Source organism: Leopardus geoffroyi (assembly GCF_018350155.1).
Source record: "Leopardus geoffroyi isolate Oge1 chromosome D3 unlocalized genomic scaffold, O.geoffroyi_Oge1_pat1.0 chrD3_random_Un_scaffold_48, whole genome shotgun sequence".
NCBI lineage: Eukaryota > Metazoa > Chordata > Mammalia > Carnivora > Felidae > Leopardus > Leopardus geoffroyi.
In genome coordinates, this window is record NW_025543560.1 from 111,182 (window position 1) to 122,500 (window position 11,319).

At 41.0% G+C, this 11,319-nt stretch overlaps 1 long non-coding RNA gene across 1 annotated transcript in view; it reads left to right on the forward strand.

Moving 5' to 3' along the window:
- Nucleotides 1-3,986: 3,986 nt before the first annotated feature.
- The window catches only part of LOC123595692, an 11,468-nt gene continuing 4,135 nt past the window's right edge, over nucleotides 3,987-11,319 (forward strand). Inside the window, exons 1-2 of the long non-coding RNA XR_006711305.1 lie at nucleotides 3,987-4,102; nucleotides 5,308-5,313. This is a non-coding gene — a long non-coding RNA (uncharacterized LOC123595692). The remainder of the gene's footprint in view (nucleotides 4,103-5,307; nucleotides 5,314-11,319) is intronic.

Sequence of the window (11,319 nt, forward strand, 5' to 3'; positions counted from 1 at the left end):
GAAGAGGGTGGAAGCGAGCATGGGGCATCCGGCCGGCCGTGCCTTCCGGCCCCCCCCCCCCCGCCGGGTTCTCAGCGCCTCCTCCCCAGCCTCAGGGCGAGCGCAACCAGCACCCCACGCTCCCCCCCCCCCCCCCGCCTTTCCCTCCCGCTCGCCCCACCTGGTGCAAAGCCACCCCGGAGGCCCCAGCGCCCCCAGAGAACATCACCAGCCCCAGCCCGCTGCCCTAGCTGGGCCTCGCGAAACGCCCGGGGCCCTGGGGAAGAGGTCTCCAGGGAGGGAAGAGGTCCGGGACCCAGGGAGCCCAGGGCCGCGGCGGAGTCGGAGACTGGGGACTCGCTGCCCCGCCCTCCCGCCGGCTCCAGGGTTCTTGTATCCACCCACCCAGCCCCCACCCTCCAGTCCCCAGGCGCCAGCCCCCGGTCGCGCCCTCACCGCACCCCCCCCCACCCCTCCGTGGGGTGCCGGTGTGGGTGGTGTGTCAGGAAAGGTGCACAGCTGGGGCGTGGCTTCCAGCCGGTGCGGTGGGATTTGGCCTGGTGCGGGGAGCGGGGAGCGGGGAGCGTGCTCCTTGTCAAGTGCCCTGGGGTTGCGGGCTGGGGGGGCGGGGCGGCGCGGGGCGGGGCGGGGCCAGGCCAGGCCAGGTCAGGCCTAGTGTTGCACTTAGCACCTGTCTGGCGGTTTAGAAGCTGAATCAGCTGGAGAAGAGGTGGTGAGGTGAGGTGGTCTGTTGACTCCAAGCATAGCCCAAGCAGGGGCTCCGCACTGGTCAGTTCTGGTCTCTGCGCTGGTCAGTGCGGGCCCCTTCCGGACCTGGCCCCCCGTGTTATTGACCGAATGAGGGAATGAAGGGCGGAAGGGAGTGTTCACTGTGTAGGGAGGGTTGTAGAATGGAGGCCATCGTGGCGAAGCATTGGATGATGGGTTCTATACATCGTACTTCATTCTTTAGTTTTAGTATCAAGTTTTAGTATCGCTTTTTACATGCTGTCGTCACATCCGCGTATGCCTGGCAGTTAGCAGTGACTGATGCTGAGGAGTGCCCGTGTAGGTCTAGGTGGAGAGTTTTAGTTTTAAAAGCCTTTGGGATTCTTTTGGTAAAAGAATGTAAGGGGCCAGAAAGCTAGAGCCCCTTTTGTTTTTCCCTTTCAAAACCTCAGAGGGGCGCCTGGGTGGCTCAGGCGGTTGAGCATCCAACTTCTGCTCAGGTCCTGATCTCCCGGTTTGTGGGTTGGAGCCCCGCGTCGGGCTCTGTGCTGACGGCTCAGAGCCTGGAGCCTGTTTCAGATTCTGGGTCTCCTTCTCTCTCTGCCCCTCCCCTGCTCACATTATGTCTGTCTGTCTGTCTCTCTCTCTCTCTCTCAAGAATAAATGCACATCCACTCTTATGTGGATCCTGAGAAACTTACTAGAAGACCATGGGGGAGGGGAAGGAAAAAAAAAAGGTTAGAGAGGGAGGGAGCCAAAACATAAGAGAGTCTTAAAAACAGAACAAACTGAGGGTTGATGGGGGTGGGAGGGAGGGGGGGTTGTGTGATGGGTATGGAGGAGGCCACCTGTTGGGATGAGCACTGGGTGTTGTATGGAAACCAATTTGACAATAAATTTCATATTAAAAAAAATTACACATTAAAAAAAATTAAACAGGCAAACCCTCAGAGGCCAAATTAAAAGGAAAAAAACCCCGTGAGGATAATGCTGTTCCCAGGGATGGAACTATTTAAAGTAATATTGACAGTTTATAATAATCACAATACACTTGTGAAAAAGACAAGGGGAGAAATACATAATTGTACGAATTTTGCCTTATTAACAGTATGCCTGGCTTCATCTTGGGATGTGCATACCAAGCTTAAAAGTGGAAACATTATTGGAAAAAAGGACTTTTTTTTCCCTTATGCAGAAAAGTATGATCTCCAGTTCCCTGGAGTTTTTATGGCATAGAAAGGAGATGTTAACACAGCCTGCTGTGAATAGAAGATGTGAAAGATAGTCAGGACCTCAGTGATTTCTGCATGAAAGCAGTCAGCAGAGTAGCTCGTTTATGTGCTGTCAGCACCCTAGCAGTGAGCGCCGAGACCTGGAGGAACTAGAGGTTTTCACTGAGGAGCCTCATAAGGAAGCTTGGAGGGTCTGTGCCCAGCCCCTGTGGCAGGCACGCTGACTCAGGAGGGACTCATCACAGGGTCAGTGCAGGGGGCACGCCAGGAAACTTAAATCCACAGGATACTGTAAATTAGCCTTTCACCCAAATTGTAAGGCAGATATTGAGAGAGCTTTATTTTCTTCGGTTGGAGTCCTGATGTTATTGTTAATTAATAATTTCCTGAGTACCTTATTATCTTGAATGCATTTCAGTTTAAAGTACAGGTAAATTGGTTCTTCTCACTCCCGTCTTTTATGTGTCCCTTTATAGAATTCTGCTTCAGATGAAATGTTTCCAGGTAGTGTTAGGCTTGGTTTTATCAGAATCATTTAAATAAACTGTAGTTTCTAATGTGATTGATAGGGTGTGATCACTGTGAGCTGTGGTCTCAACCTGCTGTTGACATTTAAACAGATAAAGCTGACTAGATATAGCCATTCAGGTGCTAAATATATTTTACATCTACTTCTAACAGCACAAGTGGAAGTATTAAGAGATCTGGCTTCATTGTCATTGAGCTGTGAAGTATTCAACCTTGTCTGCCCGCGCTTAGTACTGTTGACTTTTTTATTTCTGTTGGAAGATTAAAATTAAATGCTTCACTTTTTTTGTCAGCTTTTGGGAGTTAAATTGACATTTAAGACTCTAAAATTTTTTACTGAGTGCTTCAATGTCAACAAAGTATTCTTGGAGGATTATATTTTTCAAGGGCACTGCACAAAGGTTCATTGATCAGATGTGATTTATTGCAATTTTTTTATTTGAGCTCTTTTTGTATATTTATTGAAGTTCCCATATTTCGTATTCTAACTATATTAGAAGAGATACTTCACCAAATAGGTACTAAACATGCTACGAAAGATCTGGAAGCACATTGTTCTGATTCTAGGCTGTGATTTTTATGATTTTGATTTCTTTGTTTGAGGACTTAGCGGTTAGAAAATTGAAAACAATGGTGTATACCTGTTACACTGAAAGGAGTGTTGCTGTTGCTCACGTGGGTACCGATTATCTGTTGGTTAACTATGTTCCAGTTACAGTCTGTCTGATACCAACACCGGGTTTGTTGCCTCTGAAATTAGTTTGCTTTCTCATTTTTGAGTATAGGCTAACCTTATTTCTTTATGCAATTAAAAAAAATTGTTGGTACTATGCTTTTTAATGATGAAATATTTGTTCTTGAGATCAATAATAAAATGTCAGTACTTCCTGGTTTGCAGAATCATCACAGATTTTTGACTCTAAAATGATCATAAAAGCAGATAACTTATCCGTTGTGTATTCTTACATTGTGTGCTACCAAAATAGTAATATAGTGAATCACTTGGGATAAATGTCCGAAAAAAATCTGAAATGCCATTCTTAATGTGAATAAATTGAAAGCTGCAGAAGTAGGAGGGAGATGGCCACTGAGAAATGTATTTGATGATAAACATACTTAAAAAAATATCAGCTACCGTGTATGCATTTGTGTTTTATAATGTTCCATTTTAAATGTTGAGCGACTCCAAAAGATATTTTTGCGAATCGGTAGAAAAATATTTAAAATTACTTAGCCCATCTGATACACTTAGCACTGCTCAGCGGCATCACGTTGGACTTTAAATCTTAAGAGTGTTATTATTGAAAGTTAGGAACACTCACTGAAACATTAAAGTCTTCTTGGTGGAATAATTATGGAATGCGGGTCTATTCCAGTTAGAAAGGAAAGCAAGTACTCCATTTTGGGGCCAGAAATTTCTAATCGGATGAAAAGTGTGATTTAAGATCTAGGCCTCTCCTTAAACTATCAGTACTGTGTTCTTCAAATTCAAATCATATTTTATGTTAAATTTACTTAGGATCAAAACCATTCAAGTGCAAGATATGCCACTTCGCAACGGCTCAGCTTGGCGATGCCAGAAACCATGTCAAAAGGCACCTTGGGATGAGGGAATACAAGTGTCATGTCTGTGGGTGAGTAACCTGAAACCATCTCTGCCTTGGTGAGCCAGGCAGCATGTGCGGGATAGCCATTGTTTCAGAATTCAGAAGTGATATGAGTAAGAGTGGCTAAAATTATGCTTGCGTACCCTCCTTTCCATTGTTATGGTAAATTCCTTAAATACAGTTATGACATTCTTCTCCCACTTCTAATCCTCTACTGCAGATGAGCAATTTTATGGGCTACAAGGTCAATTTGAACCCGTAATCTGTAAATTGACTAAATTATAGGATGTTCATTCACATTGCCAGAGAGAACCGTAAATTCCATTTAAAGACATAAAAAATATACATTATACAGCTTTAGGAACGTATATGTATTTTTTTTTTCTTTTGCCATACTGCTTTAATTTTTAATCACATTAATGGCTAGATATCCCGGACATATCCCATAAAGAGAAAGGCAGAAAAAGATTTAATTTCAGACAACTGGTCACTGATTGTGGCAGAGATGAAGCTTAAATAAACAGTGTATAATGTATGTTTTTGTGTAACTTTATTCCAAAACTTGTTTGCCATTTTTAGTTAATGACTCTTCCTCTAAAGAATCGTTGCCGGTGTTAAGCTGTCACTCAGATGTGTTGCGTTTAATAGGAAGCACTGAGATGCCTTAATGCACAACTGATTAATTTAGCAGAAATGTTTAAAAGGTTTTAAAATGCCATGACATCTATGGTATATCATAGGACATTCAGAGCTGGATTTTAATACCCTCTCTCTGATTAAAAATATATTTTAATGCTATTATGCTAGAGAAATTAACTAATATGTGTATCCTGTGAAAACACTTTCTGTGAAACCTGAGAAACGTGCAATTCTTACGGCCGATTCCCTAAATACTACAGGCTCAATTAAATTATGCACTGTGCACATGTTATATTAGGTTTCCCTTTTTAGTGGAAGATTTAGTGGGCAAATATCTTTTAAGTCAAAAACAGCCTCTGTCTTTTGTTGGGCAGTCATGTCATGCCAGGATGCCGTTGCATTTTTTGACCCTTAAGATAGTTTTACAAATAACTTTGCAAGCAGTTTTATTAACCACGGTCTGTGATTTATTCATTGGCCGAATTGATGGCTCAGTAACTTGCAGCTAAAGTAAATGAAGATGAACCTTTGCCCTCAAGCCCCCTGAAGATCAGTGGGGAATGAGTTTTGTTGCCACTGGCTTTAGCTGCAAGGGTTGAGTGCCAAATGGTTCATTTTAATTGCTCTAGGTCTTGGAATTTTAAGAGATACCTCATTTATTGTTTTTACCGTATGAGTCGTAGGAAAGAGGAAGGCCCTGACTCCAATGAGAATTTGCTATTAGATGGCACTAAGCAGTTTCTTCCTCAGATCTTCAAAATAATCGGGCAGTTTTTGCGTGCTCTGTTATTAGAAATCTAATTCCTCCATTTTTTTTTTTTTAATTTTTATTAGGGTTACTAAGTCTTGGGAAAGAGAAGAAACTTTTTTGGAGACTAGTTTCTGACCTAAGTAGCATCCAAAGCAGTACAGGATTGGTTGGCTTTGATTGTCCTTTTTAAACCCACTTGGCTCATTGCTTGTTACCGCACACCACTGACATGTGACACTCGTCTATTTGCTCGATTCCCAGGATGAAGAGTTATAAATACATAGAGATACATTGAGTTGTGTGCTGATGCCACAGAGGTCTGAACGTATGCACGGGAGCGGCAATCTAGATTCCAAAACTGTGTCTTTGAGAATGATGGTAGTCATTGAACTTTATTTCGCTTTGAAATAATAGTTGTCTTAATTTTTTGTAAGTGAAATTTGATTTAAAAGTTATAGAACAATAACTTTTCTAGGGTACATCTTGTCACGGTGACGCTGAAAGTTCTGAAGAATTGTAGTAAACCCAAGAAGTGTTTGTCTGTGGAGTTGAAACGAGCAGTTTCGATGAGTTAGGTCTAACGAGTTAGAACCCTCTCAGGGGAAAGAAAAAGTATTGTAGGGCGTTCTGTATTTCCTGTATTTCAAATGGATAGGGCAGTAGGTAGGTTAAAAACTAAAGTGAGAATCATGATAAAAAGCAAGAATTAGCCGTCAGCTTAGTGGCAGTAGCATTGGTACATTAACACTGGTGACAATGTCAATTCATTATCATTGATGGCTAAATGATCCTAGAAATGCTCAGTGGACCTATTAGTTCCTGAACATAAGCAGCCCATGCTGCATGTCTTCATTAGCAATTTTAATTGCTATAAATTTTACCTTTTAAAAAAATCATGCTTTAAAAGGTGAAGCGATCTTTCAGGAACATTAACTCTATAATTTTGTCACAAACAGAAGGCCCTGCACTGTGTTTTCTTTTCTGCAGTACTTAGGATCTTCATCTCTGGCTTTTAGAGTTTTATGAATAACCTTTTCGTTACCTGAATTGCAAGAAAATAAACTGCTTTTCAAATAGTTCTGACTGACTAATGTATAAAAACAATGGAGCAGACATTTTAAAAATGAAATTAATACAATGTTGTATTCTTTTGTCCTAGTAACTCTTGCTTTTCTTGAAAAAAAACAACCCTCACATTTTATAGCGAAATTGATGGAAATAGTAAACTGCGCGTTTTGTTGAATTGAGCACATTAGATTCTTTGTAATTGGTTTTTCATGTCTGCCTTTCTAGAAGATTGTAGACGCTCATCAGATAGGTATCTCGTGTACTTTTACTAAGGCTTGGCTGAAGAGTTGTGCGTTAGCTACCCCCTTAACAAAGACTGCCTTTTAAAACTTTTATTCCAGTTGTTTGCACCTACAGTGATTTTCTTTGACTCGTTAAGCTCGGTTTTAAGATAATTGTCTCCATTTCATCGGCAAATCTTAGCTAAGGTATATTACGGATGTAAGTCAGTTTGACAAAAGTAGCTGAATGTGTTAGACGTCTAATTCCTATCAGGTAGCTAGGGTTCAGAGTTCAGGATTTAAGTTTTGTTTACCCATGGTTTATACATGTGCCCCCGACATGGTAAAAATTTCGAAAATGTATTGCTTTGCGCTTCTTGTTTTAAGAACCTGTTGTTGATCACTTTATTTAGAAGTCTTTTATTTTACTTTCACTTTTAAGAGGAGGAGTTTTTGAACAATAAGTTTCTTAACGTTTTTCTGACATGTGAATGTGATCTCAAGTGGGGTTTTATAGAGTATAGGTTGTATTTTTATTCAGCACTTACTGGGTAGTTCACATGAGCATGTGCTGTGGAGCTGACAAGGGTTAGTGGGGAGAGAAGAAGTAATAGAGCATCTCTCTGCAGAAGTTAATCATGTTTGTTGGGAACGTGTGTTTAGAAATAAGTGAAACACATATTTCCCTAAATTAGTGATTCCTACCTTCGACTACTAAAAACACAACTTGAAATCTGGGTGGCTTATAGACCCCATGTTTCGTTAAATCTGTTTAAATTTACGTCTCTCTGTCTCTGTGTGTATCTACACATGTAATAGGGTTTGTGATCCTGTCCATAATAAATGGTATTTATGCGGTGGTGTTGTTTGTTAACATTCACTTCATTTGTTGATCTCATAGTGTCATGATATTGTTCATCTCATGTTTATTATCCCCATTGTACAGATGGTAAACTTGAGATTAAAAGTATTTTTGGCAATGGAGTCAAATTATGTACTGGTAAGAGTAGACCACGGTTTCCTTACTTTTAACTGTCCCTTTATTTTTTTAATTTTTATTTAAAAATTTTTTCTGCTTTGTGCATTATCTGTTGGTTTGTTATTGACTTTAATTTGTACTTATTTTTTTCTCTCTAGGTTATTTTCCCCAGAATGTAATAACTGTAATTTACCTACCTCCTTCCAGCCCCTAGCCAATTTTGTTTTCTGCTTTTGCTCAGGTTTCTGTTCTTTTGAAAACTTGCTTGCATGGTAGTTTCCTTCAGCATTCTGGAATTCAGTCTGTTTTTGTGTCTCTTTCTCTGTTTCACTTTCTCACATTAAAGCATTGTTTTCAGTAACTTTATCATTCTTCCCCTTTGTTGTGTATGTGTTGGTAGTCTATTGCACTGGAGTGGTTACAAATTGAACATCGTATAATAGAATTAAGTGCCAGGACAGGTGAGAATATTCTTACCTTTCCATTAGGATGAGAGGGGTGAAGATTGATCAGCTTTGGTTACTGTGTTTGTTTTTTATGATCAGTTACTTAGGGAAAAAAAAAAAAAAGAGTAGCAGACCAGTGTGATTTCCACCAACCTCATAAGTGCTAGCTGAGTGCTGCATGCCTTGATTCACAGAGACCCCAGTACGCGTAGTCTGGGGATTAGGTTATTTTCTGAAGGACTTCCCTGTGTCTGGTCTTGAATCTTGTGTGTCGAGTTAAGTAGTAGAGTAGAATTTACCTAATCAGGAGAGAATAAGGGCATTTTCTTAAGTCTGTTACATCCGGGTTCACGAAAAGATTCTAGACATTTTCTATTGTGTATTGATGTGCTTATGAGCTGTTTATTCTTATTTGGTTTAAGAAACCTTAAATAGAAAGTTACTAATGCAGTAAAACTCTTTGTGTGTGTGTGTGTGTGTGTGTGTGTGTGTGTGTGGCATTACCTAGTTTTTGTGCATTAGAAGGGATCTCTATGTAGATGATTATAATGTCACTTTCTGACCTTTGCAGCTTGAATAATTGTAAATCATTGCTTCATAATGTGTCAGAGAATGTCTGTACTAGGCAATTAAATGGCAGAATATAATAGACCAAATTATTGCCTGTCATGTTTTCAACAACACAGTTAGTATTTGAGTTACACTTAATCATTACGTGCATTAGCAACTTCATTGGAATCCAGCTTCAGGCTGAGCATGAAATACATTACATTATTTAAACCTCTAATGGTACAAGTCATTTATTTGTGTTGAAGTCTACAACATGCAGAGTTTCATAAAGCAAGGAACACTTGAGAGCTTAATTTATCCAAATCAAAGTCTAAATGCAGATAAACACAAGTGGCAAAAATTAGTAATTTTTATAGGCTGGAAATATTTAAAAATACATGGTTGTGGGTAATTGTAGGCAGCAGGAATAAATTAAAATCACTATTTTTAGTCTGTTCTGGGAACTAAAGCTGTGTATACCTAAATCATTAAAAGCACCATGGAATTGCATTTTTAGCTGAACAATTAATTATACCCATCATATCTACAGATGTATCCAGCCAGATAACATAAGCATTTGGTTTGACTGGTTGTTTTGGTTAAAAAGATATAGATAGAAAGAGTTTGTTTTATGGTCTGGCATGAATTATGCTGGTAACAATGTAAAATGCAGGTTCTCTCAGTTTTGTAAAAAATTTAAATTAAGATTCAAATACTCTTATTTTAAAGGGTATATTACGTACTTTATGTATATAATATATTGATGCTTTTTGTTTGATGATATATTTTTTGCCTTTCGTTTGAAATTGAAAAATGCCACGTAGTGATTACTGTCTCTCTTCCTGTCAGCGAGGAATATAAAATTAACATTGTTAGTTTATTCCTCTGGTGCTAGAGTCCTTGAAGTCCCGTTTAGTGAATGATCATTGTCTTCGATTTTTTTACGTCCAAATCACTTTGTAATTTGAATGTCTAAAAGACATCTTAGTTATAATATGAAAATAAAAAACACTCTTTCTCAGATACGGATTCTAGGGTATTTTACAGGGAACTCTTGTAAATCCAGGACAGATTTGGGAGTGAGATTGGGACAGTGGAGGAGATGGTGAGAGGCTTTGCCACCCCCACGCCTTACTCTCCATTTTGTAGTGGTGTTTTCTTGAATTTTCGTCATGGAAGAGGGGGTCATAGGTTTATTTCGAGGCAGTGTGTATCGTCAACCTGTAATGAAATAGAAACACGATACACGTTGTCATTTCTTGGTGTTGTAGTTGACAGCATTGGCCCAAGATCTTTTTCAGTGACAAATTCCTATGTCAGGGACTTTTTTATTTTTTTGCTTTATTTTTATTTGAAGATGGTTCCGTGGTGATTTTAAGATCCAGTTGTGGAATCTCAGGATTCTTTAGCTCTCCTGATCCATACGGTGGAATAGGGGGGGATAGCCAGTCTTCTGGTTTCCTTTGCCTGTCCTGTGATTTCTTTGCGGGGAGGGAAGTTAACCTGTTTTCTCCTTCCTTCTTCCTGCTCATGTGGTTCTGAAAGGCGTTTACTTTCTGAAAGGTTTTGCTCTTTGATTTGTCTGAGTCTGAGTAAGAGGAGGTGTTGGAAGTGTACATAGGAGGGAAGCATAACCAGGTCTTGATTCAGGCCCTGTAGGGCACACTCTTGAGAGTGTCCTCTCTGTGCAGACCCAGTGACCAGCTGGTGCAGGGGCCTTGCCAGGGCTTTGCCATCATGTGCGCCAAGCAGGAGAGACAGACGTGAAGAGGGACGCACGAGGGGTAAGAAAGAGCAAGGGACAGAGGTCTGCGGGGAGTGCTTGGCTCTGCTTAGAAACACCAGGAAAGGCTTCCTTGGGAGGTTATGTTTGAGTTGGGTCTTAAAGGATGAGGACGTGTTCGCCAGGCTAATTTGGACAGTTTCAGTAGATGGAGCAAAAGAACAAAAGTAGTGAAGTGTAGAATAGCATGACATCTTAAGAACCTTGCAGGAATTTCCTGGAGTATAAGTGGCTGATGGGGTGAAGTGGAGGGTTTTAAAAATACTAAATAAACAGTTACGGAACATCAATACATGCCACTGCTGTTGGTCTTTAGGGCTGAAGTGGCCAAAATAATAGCCGCTTCAAAGGGAAGGAGAAAGCTCAGGTAAAGACACGTCCAAGTCTCGCTGGACCAATTCGGAAGGTTGCGTTTCGTCGGGTAGCCAGCACTTGGGACGCAGGTGAGTGGGAGTTAGGTAACCGGGGCAGCCCATTCCAGGCAGGGTTTGGGGGTGTTCAGTACCTGTAAGGACGGTAGCCCCGCCAGAGTTGAGGTGGTGAAGCAGGGAGGACCTCCCTGGGGGGCTGGGCGAGGCGGGCCGGGCCGGGTCACAGAACTGTGGCATGTTGCCTAGTGAGTGCTGGCCTTTGCGCCACTCCTTTTTGACTTGTCTGCTGTCCTCCAGTTTTCTGGACTGTGAGGAGTCAGGGAGGGGACGAGGTGGAGAGCCTGCTAGGAATCAAGGGGCAAAGTTATTTTTATGAGAATTTCACTGTTTGTAATTTCAAGTAGGGATGCTATTGATTGTGGGTAATTGTGATGAAA